Here is a 15,365-nt window from a genome sequence, read left to right on the forward strand (position 1 = left end):
TCAGAATAAGGATTTCACAGGCAATCCACCTCACTTAAGCATACAATCATCTTTACAGGGGTAAATGTAAAAAAAAAATAAAACAAAATCTATACATGTTCAATATTGAGACCTGAGAACTTTTTCCTGGTCCTATTTCTACAATACTGCCATAAAATTAAGGGATTTTTACTGTTGGATCACCAAACAAAACACCAGAGCAGTAAGATTTCTGGACACTGACATTTGGACTGCCCCCCATTACAAAGCTAGTTTCCACATGAACATCCTACTCCACAGCAAAGTCTACTAGTCACCAAGAGTTTCTAATCAGTGGGGTTTTTTTTGTTTTGTTTTTTTTTTTGGAGTGAGGGAGTGGCAGAGGGAAAGGGACAGAAAGAATCTTAGGCAGACTCCATGCCCAGCGCAGAGCCTAATCTGGGCTCTATCTTAGAACCCTGAGATCATGACCTGAGCTAAAACAAGAGTTGGATGCTTAACCAATGGAGCTACTCAGGCGTCTCTCTAAACAGTTTTAGTGTTTCCTTCAAACAGATAAACAATAAGGATCACTAAGTAAGTATCCAAAGAAATCCTCCAATTTGAAAGAGAGACCAGAGTAAAAAAAAAAAAAAAAAAAAGGAACTTGAAGAAAATTTAAGTAAAGGAGATAACTACTGTCCTCAAAGGGATCAAAAGACATCTATTCATTAAGTAACAGTCCTTAAGAAAGCAATCAGATGATAATAAAAATCTTGTGTGGCCCATTTAAAATGGGATATGCTTTTTAAAAAATGTGATACATTAATCTAAATTTAATATAACTATTAAGAATAAATTGAGAAATCGTCCTAGAAGTAGAAAATACAACCTTAAATTAAGAGAATTAACCAGGCAAATTACCATCTGACTTTAACCATGGTGAAAAGAGAAGAAAAATTACCAAAGAAATAGGAACCTTTCTATTAATTTAAAGATATAAATCTCCACATTGAAAGGGCTCTAGATTACCCAGCAGGAACAAAGAAAAAAAGACCAACACTAATCACAATTTATCATCTTGAAATTTGAGAACACGAGAAATGAAGGGAAGACCCCCTACTGGCTTCTTAATTACAACTTTAAAAACGCTTAAGACAATGAAGCAATTGCCTGTAGTGCTGAGAAAAAGGTTTAGCCTTGAATTCCAATCTAGCAACTAAGTGTAAGGTGGCGAATAGGACACATTTTCAGACATTCAAGATCTTTAACACAAGATTAAAAAAAAAAAAAAAAGTCAAAGGAAGCTAAATGAAGAACATATCCTAGAAAAATGAGAGTGTAAAGAAACAGACATGGAACCCAGGAAATTTAAGTAAAAGAAACTCCAGACACAGAACACAGGAAACAGTTCCAAAGATATATAGGAAGCACAGGGAACAGCTAATCCAGACTGGAGCAGGATCCCAGATAATGAAAGCAAAGTTCTAAGGGGGGTGGAGGAAATCATAAGGAAACTATTTTGGCATGTGTCAGAGACCATTATAAAATTGGGAGGGGCGCCTGGGTGGCTCTGACTCTTGATTTTGGTTGAGATCATCTCATAGCTCCTGAGATGGAGCTGGGTTGACAGTGCTGAGCTTGCTTGGGGATTCTCTCTCCCCCTTTCCCTTCGTCCCCCCACCCCCAAATAAATACATAACTTAAAAAAAAAATTGGGAAAAAAATGTTGAGCACAAAGAACAAATGGAAAATTAGTTTTCTGTTAGGAAAACAGAGTTATTTTTCAAAAAAGGGGGTGTTTGGCAAAGTGAACCTTAAAATTTACATAGTTATAATAATGTAAACATAAACTACTGAATCAATAATTTTGCTACAAACATGCTGTGGAATACAGGTGATTGGAGAAGACAAGGGTGAATAGGAAAAATACATATAATAGTGAAAAATTATTAAAGAGTATAAACACATTGTTTAGAAATATGAAGATAAATTCTAGAACAGCTAAAAAGTTGAGGGTCAGTGCCTTTGGAAAGAGACTGGGAATGAAGGGTGGGGCAAAAGACTTCTCTCCTTTTAAGTAGGATGACCATATTTCCTGGTTTGCCTGGCATGGCCAGAAAAGTCCTAATTTGTGCTCATTATCCCAAAACAACTATTAATAGTCCTTGGTTTGTCTCTTAAAAGTGGCCTGGTTTGGATGATAAAGCATACAGCCACCTAACAAATCCTTTCTACCTTCAGTTTTTTATAAACCATTTACATTATACTACACAAATTTTATTAAAGAGGATTATGAATTTGACCTTTAAAGAAGGTTTGCATTAGTAGTAAGAATATCACTGGTTAAATACAGACATTCAAATACCCATAAATGATTTAACAAGTACCAGATTTATCATTTTATTAAGAAGTCTTAAAAAATACTAAACAAGGGACTATATTTTTGATAAGTATAGAGACACAAATTTTGTTTTAAGAGATACAGGCCTGCAGCCAGTTCTTTAACAATTATGCTTCTTAATCATACCTTATAGTTACTTTGTATTTATACCAATTCTTACTTGCAGACTTACTTGCAGAATGAAACTAACCTAGTAGGAAATCTGCTCAAAACAAACCTCTTGGGAGAAGGCAAAGAGGCAGAGTCCTCTGAGATATATAATTTATACTGCATAAAACTATTTTTGGCAACTCCTCTACATAAATTGATTGAATTCTGACAATGTAGGTGTTACCAGAAAACTTACATAACTTGGTTGCATAAGATGTAGGTTGAAAGCACAAAAAAAAACGTAGAAAAAAATAAAATGTGCAGGTCCTTGGAAGACTTCTACCAGACCACCTACAATGTGGACTGCTACCAGACCACATACAAAGTATTATGGAGGCATTTTTTTCAAGCCTAGATGCTTAGTGTGTGTGCTAGGCACATTAACACTAAACAAAGGTATGCAGTCAGAGGATAACATCGAATATGAACACTGAGATAGTGACTAAGAAGATGTTGTAGACAGGTAGAAAACAAACCACATAAATAACCATATAACTTAAATTGTTGTAAAGTGCTATAAAATAAAGGTGTAAACAAGAATGGACTATCAGAAAAAGATATTTGAAGCTTTAACCAAAACTTAAAGAGTACAGCACAAGAAAGTTCATGTGTACAATCTTTCCTCAATGGTCAGTGTAATAGTTTCTCAGGTTTTTCTAACACTATTATGCCTTTAAATCTAAATTTCTTTAGATTTTATTCCAGAGTTACACAGCTCTCTTTCTGTATGGTAATAAAATAAACATATCACCAAGGTGTGAGACACCTTTGCACAAGTATAGGACCCTGAAAGCTCTGATGCTGACACACTGAAATTCTTGATAATTTCATCCTCGAACTCCTGTTTATAAGTGAAGTCAGGAGAGCAGAGCATGAGCGTGAGGTGAAGGGGTATGTAACTATCTGGAATACCTTCCTACTCAAGTTGCATATAGCACTGATGACTACTATGAAATTTCCACAACACAATTTATACTCTCTTTAAGCCCCATGCAAGTCCTAGGCATCACGGGTCTACCCACATTATGTGTTCATGTTCCTTATCACCATATTTGACTAGTAAGCTGAAGCACTGCTAGCTCCAAGGGGCTGATTTTCCATTTTCCAGACTTGGTTTGAATGCAGAAAGAAGGAAACGAGCCACAAAAATCTTTTGATTAATTTGAGAGTTTTACTTTTTTGAACTTTTCAATTTTGGAAATCAGAGGTCTCTTAGGTGAAGATTCTGTGGAGCAGACATTTAACTGCTAGTTTACCTAATTAGTTGTGATTTTACCCTGTTAAGTGTACCTTCACCTTGAGGTATTTTAATAATGACTGACATAAGCAACAGGAGTGGAATACAGGTGTTCATATCAACTCCACAATTTATATATACGTTCACCTCATAAACCTGTAACTTGTTAGCTACTAGAAAAATTGACTATTTTTTTGTAGATAATATCATTCTGCTAGGTTTCCTAAGAAACTCTCTGAAGAGCTCTTTAAAATTTTTTTTAACGTTTTTTTATTTATTTTTGAGACAGAGAGAGACAGAGCATGAACGGGGGAGGGGCAGAGAGAGAGGGAGACACAGAATCGGAAGCAGGCTCCAGGCTCTGAGCCATCACCCCAGAGCCCGACACGGGGCTCGAACTCATGGACTGTGAGATCGTGACCTGAGCCGAAGTCAGACGCTCAACCGACTGAGCCACCCAGGCGCCCCTGAAGAGCTCTTTAAAACAAGTTCATGTTTCCCAGTGACCTGCTGAACATTTTAAAATATCTTTAGATTTAAAAAAAAAAAAAATGTGTTTTCTACCTATAAACAACACAATTCAAATCTATTCTGTGGCAAAAATAATTCCTTACACCTTCTCTTAGTTCAGATAAAAAGCCTAAAAGAATTCCATGTCATCACCTGACATGCAAAATTCTGTAATTCTGTATCTTGATGTTATCTGCAAATTATCAAGATCTCATAATCACATGTTAAATGCAACTGAAAAATTTTCTCACAACTTACACTGGAATACAAGCAAATTAAAATTGAATTTTACAATGTTTACCAGCAAGATTTTACTTGGACATCAAAGGTACTCTGGGTAAACCAACAAAGTCTCTATAAATACAGTAATAAGATCTGTCTAAAGCAAATTCATCATTAATCCACACACCTTTTGTATTTCATTCTACTAGTAATGCACCATTTCCAACCAAACTTTTTTTTAATACCTTAAAAAGAAAAGCCTAAACTCTTTGGCTCAGCATCCAGAACTCTAACCTACTGTTTCCAGTTAATTTCCAATTACTACCTTAAAAAAAATTCCTAGTTTCAGTTCATTCAACTTTTAAAAGTTACTGACTACTGAGGCACCTGGGTGGCTCAGTCGGTTGAGCGTCCGACTTTGGCTCAGGTCATGATCTCACAGGTTTTGAGTTCAGGCTCCAGGTTGGGCTCTGTGCTAACAGCTCAGAGCCTGGAGCCTGCTTCGGATTCTGTGTCTCCTCTCTGTCCCTCCCCCACTTGTGCTCTGTCTCAAAAATAAATGTAAAAAAAGAATTTTTTTTTAAAGTAAGAATACTTTTTTTTCCCGAGTACTTTCAATATGCCAGGTGGGGTGCTAAATTCTCAAAATATAAAAAAACCTATCTCCTGAACTCATACTTAAGGGGTACAGGGAGTGAATGGAATAAAAATAAGTAAATACATAAATAACTACAATAAAATACAAATACCAAAAATATACAAAATGCTATGGAAGAGAATCATAAGTTCTTGATAGATTATTCAAAGCAATCTTCCCTCAAAACAATGAAAAATATTAGACTGAAATATAAAGAGCATCCTCTTAAGAGCAATGAAAGGTTGGCAAGATAATAAGGAATTACTAGGTCAACAATGAAGGGGAAATGGGACTCTAAGAGATATGAAGATACAAAAGCTACTTCTGCCCCTGGGAGCATTTGTAAATTCCCCAAAATTTAATTTTCATTTTACCACTCTTGTGGAAGAAATCAAAGCCCAGGATATGCACAAGGCATGGTCGTACACATATTAATTTCACTAGTCTCCCAACTTTTCTCTGCTTATTTTTTAATAAAGTTTATTTATTTGGGGGGAGGGGGCGGGTGGAGAGAGAATCCCAAGCAGGCTCCATGCTATCAGCATGTGCCTGACACAAGGCTCGATGCCACGAACCTTGAGATCATGACCTGACCTGAAATCAAGAGTCTGACACTTAACCAACTGAGATATCCAGGCACCCCTCTGCTTGAATATTGTCAAGAAAAGTCAAACTAATCAAATAAAATTGGGATTAAGTGTCCCCCCCACTGCTTCATGGAAAGCCACAAGAGACCATCATTCCAACACCTAACATATCAAGAATGAGCCAGATAACCTATAAAATCATTTTTCTTAAGTCCACCAAAGCTGAGGCTACAAGGCAAACAGATGAATTGAAATACAAAGAATGGTAAGCCCCTCCAAAAGAAATAAAACAAAGGAGGCCATCAAAAAAGCTGGTAACACAATAGCACTGCTAGGAATTTACCCAAGGGATACGGAGTACTGATGCATAGGGGCACTTGTACCCCAATGTTTATAGCAGCACTCTCAACAACAGCCAAATTATGGAAAGAGCCTAAATGTCCATCAACTGATGAATGGATAAAGAAATTGTAGTTTATATACACAATGGAGTACTATGTGGCAATGAGAAAGAATGAAATATGGCCCTTTGTAGCAACGTGGGTGGAACTGGAGAGTGTTATGCTAAGTGAAATAAGCCATACAGAGAGGGACAGATACCATATGTTTTCACTCTTATGTGGATCCTGAGAAAATTGGTGGAAACCAATGGGGGAGGGGAAGGAAAAAAAAAAAAAGAGATTAGAGTAGGAGAGAGCCAAAGCATAAGAGACTCTTAAAAACTGAGAACAAACTGAGGGTTGATGGGGGGTGGGAGGGAGAGGAGGGTGGGTGATGGGTATTGAGGAGGGCACCTTTTGGGATGAGCACTGGGTGTTGTATGGAAACCAATTTGACAATAAATTTCATATATTGAAAAAAAAAAAGCCTGGTAACAGCCAAAATTTATCAAATTCTTAAATACACAAAGACAAATATTTGTTAGTGTAAGACACTTTAGTAACTCTGGGAGCCTCAACACAAGGTAAGTCTTTTACACAGGCCTCCACTGAGTGCTCATAACAAAGAATGAGGACAGACAAGAGACTGGAAAGTCTTACTCTGCAGCATGATGATGCACGACCTGCCTATGTTTAAGAAAATAAAAGGAGAACTTGAAGAAGCTCGTCCATGCTCCAGATCCTGCAGGAGTACAAGGTGCGAGTGGCTGTTGCTAATAAAGGGTATGAAACCCACTTCCAGTACAGATTCTAAACTGATACAAGGCTGTGGTCTGTATGTAGCTACTACAGAAAGACTATGAAACCTGCTTGCCCAAGATCCTCCATCAATACAAGGCAGAGATCAGTTGCTTTTGGGGTGGGGTAGGGGAGATGGCAGAGTTTTGCATGCACTCTAGACTCTAGAAGGCAGCAAGAAGGACAGAAATCTGAGGACCAGGCACAGAGAGCTTGTCTAAGATTAGAGAAAGATGTACAGAACTAAGTACACTTCCTTTTGCCCCAAGCTTTGCTCCAAATAAGAAAGGTAGCTTACTGCTGAGAGAGTTGTAACAAATAGAGAGACCCCTTAATGCTAGATGTGCAGGGCCTGAAGGAAGTTGAGGCTAGTGAAAGAAAACTTATATCCTCTAGTATCCAAGGCCTCACACTAAGAACTATGTAGTGACAGTCTACTACTGGAGTACTCTAAAGGTAAATAAAGTGATAATAAATTTCAAACCTGACCCAACTACAGACTAAACCAACACAACCCTTCACACTGTCTGATAAAAGTGGATTATGTCCAATGTCCACATTCAGGCTTAAATATTATTTATTTCAGTCTCTACTTTTCTTTTACTTACAATGTTTGGCATTTAAACAAAAGTTATAAGACACACAAAAATACAAGGGAAAAAAGAACCCACCGCTAGGAGATAAGAGAGTCAGACAGAACCAGATGAATATGGCTCCAATGTTAGCAAAGTGGAAAGCTGATGCATTTAACAGTAAACTAAGCAAAACTAAAAACTAGGGAACTGGAAAATAGGCTAGAAGAAAATTATCAAGCATGAAGCATAGAAAAACAGATGGTGGTAAATATAGAAGAGAGGGCTTCAAAGATACTAAAAGAAGACTAAGGAAGTCTACCATATGTTTAGGTGGAATTACAGAAGGAAAGGACCAGGAGAGAGAAAAAAAAATTGGAGATACTGGCTGAAAGTGTTGCAAAAGTGACAAAGGATTAGAGTCAGAAAGCCCAGCAAATATCAACTAGAATAATTAGCAATTACATCAATACTCACTGAAAATTATGCTTAAACTGAACATATTATGCTCACTAAAAATTCTGCTTAAAAACAACAAAAACCTGAAAATGCCATGGGAGCACTGATTGGAAATAAACAAACCAGATGAGAAAGACTTCGAGAAGGGAACGTCTGTCTTGACCTTTGAAGAATAATAGAAAAAGGAGGATGCATAAAAATGCTAAAGCATGTTGAAGAACTGGAAATAGAAAATGATCTGAGTGCCAGAGTGAAAGGGATGGTATGGGAGAGATGAACAGAAAGGGTGCTAAAGGGAATTCATAAAACAGATTATATCCATACTGTAAAGGCAACCTTGTGTTCTCTGCTCAAGAGTTCGTACTTTAACAATACAATGGTTTTCAGGGAGTCTGGATGGCTCAGTGGGTTAAGTGTCCGACTTTGGCTCAGGTCATGATCTCCCAGTTCATGGGTTCAAGCCCCACATCAGGCTCTGTGCTATTAGCTCAGTCTGGAGTCTGCTACAAATTCTGTCTCCCTCTGTCTCTGCCTGTCCCCTGTGCACATACACGTGCTCTCTCTCTCAAAAATAAACATTAAAAAAAAATGATAGTTTTGAAGCTTTTACCACTAGTAATTTGCATATTATTTTTCTCTTAGGACCCCATAAATTATGTTCCTGACAAACAGAACTTTCAAAGATGAAAAAATTAGTAACCCAACAAAACTTTGTCTAGTTTTGCCTAGTCTTAAGAATAAATTCATAAACATCTTCCTGCATTTCTTATAATACTGAAAGTAATTAATTTTAATACCTTTGTGGAATAAGGGAGCACAATCTAATGCTATGGACTACAGGCTCGGGAGCTACTGAAGATTTTGAAATACCATCAGCTAAAAACAAACACCCCCCCCCCCCAACAAGTTTCTCCCCAATTAAGGACAAGTTATCAGAAAGAAACACACTGGCTCCAAGGCAAATTAAAGAGGATCCAAAAGTAAATGGATAGAAGGCATATTCAATACATCAAATAGAAAAGAATTCTATGGGGGGAGGGGTGAGAGAGATTATTCAGAATGATGAAAAACAAACATATTTTTCTTTTTTGGCAGGGAGCTGGGAGTGGTATACAAAAAAACAAAAAAAAAACAAAAAAAAAAACAAACAAACCACAAGCTGAGTTTTAAAGAAATGAGTAGCCTGAAATATATGGAAGAGATCTAGAAGCACATTGGAAATAGTTTTGAAAACATAGGACAGCAGCCTGGGGTGATAAGAGATTTTAAATCACTTACACACTGATCTACTTACTTTTCCTCATACACATAGGCTATCTCCCTGCCCTTTGATTTCACTGTACCTTCTATATGGCAAGCCTAAGTGCTTGCCTCCACTAATTATGTCTAATAAGTAGAATTTGGGGCACTATGAAAAAGTAAACTGAAAAGCTTCAGGCAGTATAGGAAAACACTTAAGACCAAAGGAGTCCTACCTATTACCCTACTTAACATAAAGTTTTCTTTGAGCACTACCACAAATTGTTTACCAAGTAGGGCTTGGATTTTTGGTTATCAAAGTTGGAAAACTTACTAATTCCTAAGATCAGAGAAATGATAGCATAATGTTATAGTTTTTCACTGATTCTGCCTATAAAGGGATCTCTTAAATAGCATGTATTCTTTGTCACCACTCTTAAGATTATGTTAACAGTCTGTTCAGGATCTGTCAAAAATCACCAAGTAGTCAAAAACCAAATAACCAGACTAACATAAAGGCCCCAGCCTGATCTATATTAACAAAGTACAGCCCACACTTAAGACTTTTCCTTTCAGAAGTCAAGATTAAGATACTAATTAAGATAGAAATAAATAGGAACCTGAGGCTAAGCACAATAAATTAAGCATTGCCCAATTTTTAGTATAAAAGCCAATTTCTAACTGTTTGCAGAAATATGGTAGTTAAGGGGCCTCTGGGTGGCTCAGTTGGTTAAGTAACTCTTAATTTCGGCTCAGGTCACGATCTCATGGATTGTGAGTTTGAGCCCATATTTGAGCTCCAGATTCTGTCTCATTCTATGCTTCCACCCCCAACTCGCGCTCTCTCTCAAGAAATAAACATTAAAAAAAAAAAAAAAAGTTAAGAATGCAAGCTATGACGTCTGTCCTTGGTGCGACTCTAAGCTTAATTTCTCTAATGTTTAATTTTTTATCTACAAAATGGGGATAATAATAGTACCAACTTCAAAGGCATATGGTGAACTTTGCTGGACATAATATGTATTCAGCAAATACTCCCCTATTATTGAGCAATGCCATCGTCTTTAAAAGATTTTCATACAGCTTTGTAGACATTCTGTTGGCTATTTCATTACTTGAACTTTGTTTTTAACACAGTAAGACTTAGTGTCATGCAGATTTATTACAGGAGGATAATTGCTACAGGATAAAGAAATACACTTTGCCCACTGGAGTATGTACATAAATATTGGGAAAAATAAGCATTATTAACATTTTTTCCCGTTATCTCTAACTGGGTTTTGTTTTCTTTATATTTAGTTTTCAAAATTTCTTTAATGTACTTGCTCTTCCTTTTATAATTATGGGAAGCAATTATTTAAAAATGAAAGACATGTTTCTTTTTTAAATATAATAAACTCTAGAGAACTCCTAAGAATAATTCCCTAAATTGCAGCACTACTGGTCTACCCTCTTTAGTATCTACAGACCACAAAAGAAAATAAAAAAAAAATTAAAGTACTATTCTAGTAATTACTAAGTAGAAAATAAAGTTAAAATCACTTCACAAAACATTTAGAACACCTGAGTATGCTTTAAAATTTTTACTATAAAAAATTTCAAACATATACTAGAGACAATAAACTTCCACATACCAATCAACAGTCTCCAATAATTATCAACATCTGACCTATCTTATAGTCTGTTTTACCATCCTCTATTTCTTTAACATTTTATCTTTAAGTACTCTGCACCCAACATGGGGCTTGAACTCATAATCCCAAGATCAAGAGTCCCACGGTCTACGCTCTACCCACTCAATCAGCCAGGCACCCCACCATTCTCTATTTTAAAGCAAATCCCAATCAAGATATCTATAAGAGTGCCTATTCTTAAACTGTTCTAAGCAACCTGTGGTAAATTACAAAACATGGCTCTAAATCCCTCCAAGTATGCATACCTCCTTGCATTATCATGTTGCCTGTCTGCCAAGAAGAGGCAGACTCTTATTTTCCACATCCCTTGAATATGCGCTAGTCTTGCGAGACTTACTTTGATTAAGAGAATGTAGTTTAAGTGACATCATATGATTTGCAAAGCTGTAAGCCTTACAACTTCCTCTCTCTCTTGGAATGCTGTCTTGAGACCCCCATGTCATTAAGATGACGACATGGAGCAGAGCCTACATGTTAACTGATACCAACTGTCAGAAATATGAGTGACACCATCTTGGACCTTCCAGTCTGAGAAATCCTACAGCTAAATACTGGTATGTAAGTGAACCCTAGCAAAACCAGAACTGCCCAACAGGCACATAGGGCTGTAAAACAGTAAACAGTAATTTTAATCCACTAGGTTTTGAGATGGTTTGCTATGCAGCAACAGAGTAAAGCTTCACAATTCATCCTAATTTCTATTTTGCTATAATTATCATTATGTACCCAGTTTCTATGAAAAATCTGATTCTATTACAGGGTCTAATTTAGAATTCGTCTTAAATATCTAGGGGAATTGAAGTTAGTGAATTATCAACAGCACAGTATTACTACACAATCAATTCATGGCATGAAGGCCAAAGTTATCACACAAAATACCAATGTATTTCAATAGCCAGTAGTCTCACAGAATTGCATAGTTATAATTCCATTATTTACATCTATTTGGTATAGTCTTTTAATCAATCTGCTTCTGGGGAAAAAATAATTTTTTTTTGTAAGTGGGAAATCCTAGTGTTTTATGGGTTCTAGTGAACATGGAAATGTGGAAGCTATTTCATTCACACTGGGTGGTCACATCAGAAAGCAGAGAACTCTTTGGGTCTTTAAAAAACAAAACAAAAAAAAAACTGCCTCTGGGTTTGTGGCTGACAGATACTTAAGACACAAACATACCCACGTCTTAAAAAATAATCAGAAAAAGGTTTAACATCTTCACGAGAAAACGACTATAGTCTATATACTACCTTATGAAATAATCTGTTTTCCTTTAAAGTATGTATTTAATCTGCTGGGGTACCTAGGTGGCTCAATCGATTAAGCATCTGACTTCAGCTTAGGTCATGATCTCATGGTTCTTGGGTTCCAGCCCTGCATGAGGCTCCATGCTGACAGCTCAGAGCCTGGAGCCTGCTTCAGATTCTGTGTCTCTCTCTCTCTGCCCCTCTCCCACTCATATTTTCTCTCTCTCTCTCTCTCTCAAAAATAAACATTAAGAAAAAAATTAAAATGTAAATATCAAGTTTCAATCTTCAGAGTGGCCACCATTTTAGTTATTTTTTTTTTTCTGGAAGGTGAGAGACACATTATATTAAAGTGCAATAATAATAGAAAGATGAGAACCTAGCTTTTAAAGTTCAGAAGTTGCCCTCTTTTAAAACTGTTGACAAAACTGGGTGGAGAACAGTAGGTGATTTCAAAACCAGGTATTCAACTTATGTAGTCTAACTGGTAGAGCCACAGAGAAATATACTTGAGAGCAAGAAAAACCAGCTTTGATCGATGGCATGACTTCAGACCAGAATAGAAAAGTTAAGATCAATGAAAATTAAACCACAGCCAACTCTCAAATTATAATTTTATCCCTTGCCCTTGGGTTCATCTTACTATCAGCAACTTTTTAAAGACAGTATTTCTATAAAATAATGATTTGTGCGGAGATAAATTATTTCACTATAACAGAATTTTGCTTTAGTGAATTCAATAGATCTTACAAGTAATTCAAAATCTTACTCATTTTACATTGTAATCCTAATGGGATCAGTTGTTAATCTGTTATTTAGGAGTTAAAAGTTAATTAGTTAAGTTTAATTTGCTGGTTAAAAATAAGGTTTGATGCAAACATTTCACTGCCTTCCACTTAAGCATTTCCCACTGTTCTTTATTACTGACAATTATCTGCAGTAACAGAAAGATGCTGTCAGTAAAGGCAATCTTAAAAATTACTTTTATTGGTCTTAGGGACATAATAGCTCTCCATTTCCAAAGACACAGAGCACTTTCTCAAACAGTAGAGGTTTTTCAAGTCATCTTCCATTCAATTCGTTGCAGCTATGGGAACAAACTGTCCATTCCTAAAACAAAACGGGATACCATGACTTTGCAGTTTCCTTATCAAACTCCTATAGTCTTCTCCACATCTCCGTTCAAGCAATACTTTCTGTACAAATTTCCCCAAAGATTAAGCACCCCTCTTCTGTCCTCCCACAGTACTACTATGTACCTACACTAAGATAATAGCAGTGGTTGTTTATACATTAGTCTAATGACTAAACTGTGAGTTGTAGAGGGCAGATGAGGTGTCCAGCTCATTCTCGTAATGTGAAGCCCTGGTCTAGCAGCTGGAATACAGTAAGTTATCAAAAAATGTTTTACATAATTTGATAATTTTGCACTACCATTTTCCTAAAACATAGTATTAAAATGTGAGCAACTCTTGAACATAAGCCAGATGAAGAGTTGTGTAAAATGGATATAGAGCTCATTAGAGATTGGCTGCATGTGAGCCACGGATGAGGTCTCACTTGATTACCTGACATCTTCATGTAGAACATATGTGCATGTCTATATAAGGGAATCTTTGTACTTTATCTTGGAAAATAAGCACTCTTACCAGCATAGCAGAAAAAGTAATCACTTGTATTTAAGTAGGAATTTTTATCATTCTTATTCAAGACATCTGACCCTGTGTGCAACTTTGAGAAAAGCCAAGACTATGCATATCCACAGGCTGACATCTGAGGCATCATTTAAAGCAAAGGAAAAGCTGTAAAAAGTTCTTATCTAAAAACACTTGCAGTCATTTGCAACTACATGGATGGAACTAGAGGGTATTATGCTAAGCGAAATTAGAGAAAGACAAATACATGACTTCACTCATATGAGGACTTTAAGACACAGAACAGATGAACATAAGGGAAGAGAAGCAAAAATAATATAAAAACAGGGAGGGGGACAAAACAGAAGAGACTCTTAAATATGGAAAACAGAGGGTTGCTGGAGGGGATGGGCTAAATGGGTAAGGGGCACTAAGGAATCTACTCCTGAAATCACTGTTGCACTATATGCTAATTTGGATGTAAATTAAAAAAATAAAAACATTTGTATTATAGAATTTATATAAATACAGGTTACTGGGGGGAAGGAGAAATTACAGGCAGAGTAATATTTTAAGGTTATTCTGACTGGAATATAAACTTGACTTGTATCAATTCCAATTGCTTTTATATACATTAAAAATTCACTTTCAGAGTATTATGTCCCCTAGGTGTTGACTACTACAGGCGACCTCATCCACTTTGGTCCTCACATCAACTCTAGGAAAACTGCTGTTTTTAAGGAAATCTGAAAAGATTTTAAATCGGCAAAATTAAGACTCAAATCCAGGTCTTCTGACTCTAAATGCCTCATAAACCACAACTGTTTCACAAAAGGCTGTAGACCTGTAAAGGAAATACTGACCTCATTTCTGAAACAAAATCTTTTATCTTCACCAAAAAAATCTCGTTACACTTTTTGTCTGCCTTGTTAACAACATAGTTTGGTTTTTAAAACAAAAATTCATTTTTAACCTTACCTCTTAGTGGTAAACAGAAAGGGAGTAAGGGGAGGTTTAAGTAAAAATAAAAGTCCTACAAAAAAACAAACAAAAGACACCTTACTAAATTCAATTTCACTTTGGCACATTTACTCTCAATAGTGCCAAACGACACTAGTGAGGAATCCATTACCGGGATAGATTTCCCCCGTATATTACTATCTATTTGTGTACGTACGAAAAAAATAACTGTAGTATTTTATGGTGCGTGTTTGTACATGTTCATCTTCACTACGCAGTTCCATCAAAATGAGGGAATATTCTACAAATCGTGCCTTCCATATTTTTACTTCTTCTACCAACAGGTTCGTTGTTTTTTTTTTTTTTTTAAATTTTTTTTAATGTTTATTTATCTTTGAGACAGAGAGAGACAGAGCACGAATGGGGCTGGGTCAGAGACGGAGGGAGACACAGAATCTGAAGCAGGTTCCAGGCTCTGAACTGTCAGCACAGAGCCCGACGGGGGGCTCGAACCCACGGACCGCGAGATCATGACCTGAGCCGAAGTCGTACGCCCAACCGACTGAGCCACCCAGGCGCCCCCAGGTTCGTTTTTTATACATACCACCAATTATTTCAACTCGAAGAACATACAAATTTATCACCACACAAAGCAACTCTCCAAGTATCACGATATTCAA

General features: G+C 36.5%; 1 protein-coding gene across 11 annotated transcripts in view; it reads right to left on the bottom strand.

Moving 5' to 3' along the window:
* MARCHF7 (membrane associated ring-CH-type finger 7) overlaps window positions 1–15,365 on the bottom strand; it is a 64,727-nt gene that overhangs the window by 48,360 nt on the left and 1,002 nt on the right. The window lies entirely within an intron of this gene.

The sequence above is a fragment of the Prionailurus viverrinus genome, chromosome C1 (assembly GCF_022837055.1).
Source record: "Prionailurus viverrinus isolate Anna chromosome C1, UM_Priviv_1.0, whole genome shotgun sequence".
In the NCBI taxonomy this organism is placed as follows: Eukaryota; Metazoa; Chordata; class Mammalia; order Carnivora; family Felidae; genus Prionailurus; species Prionailurus viverrinus.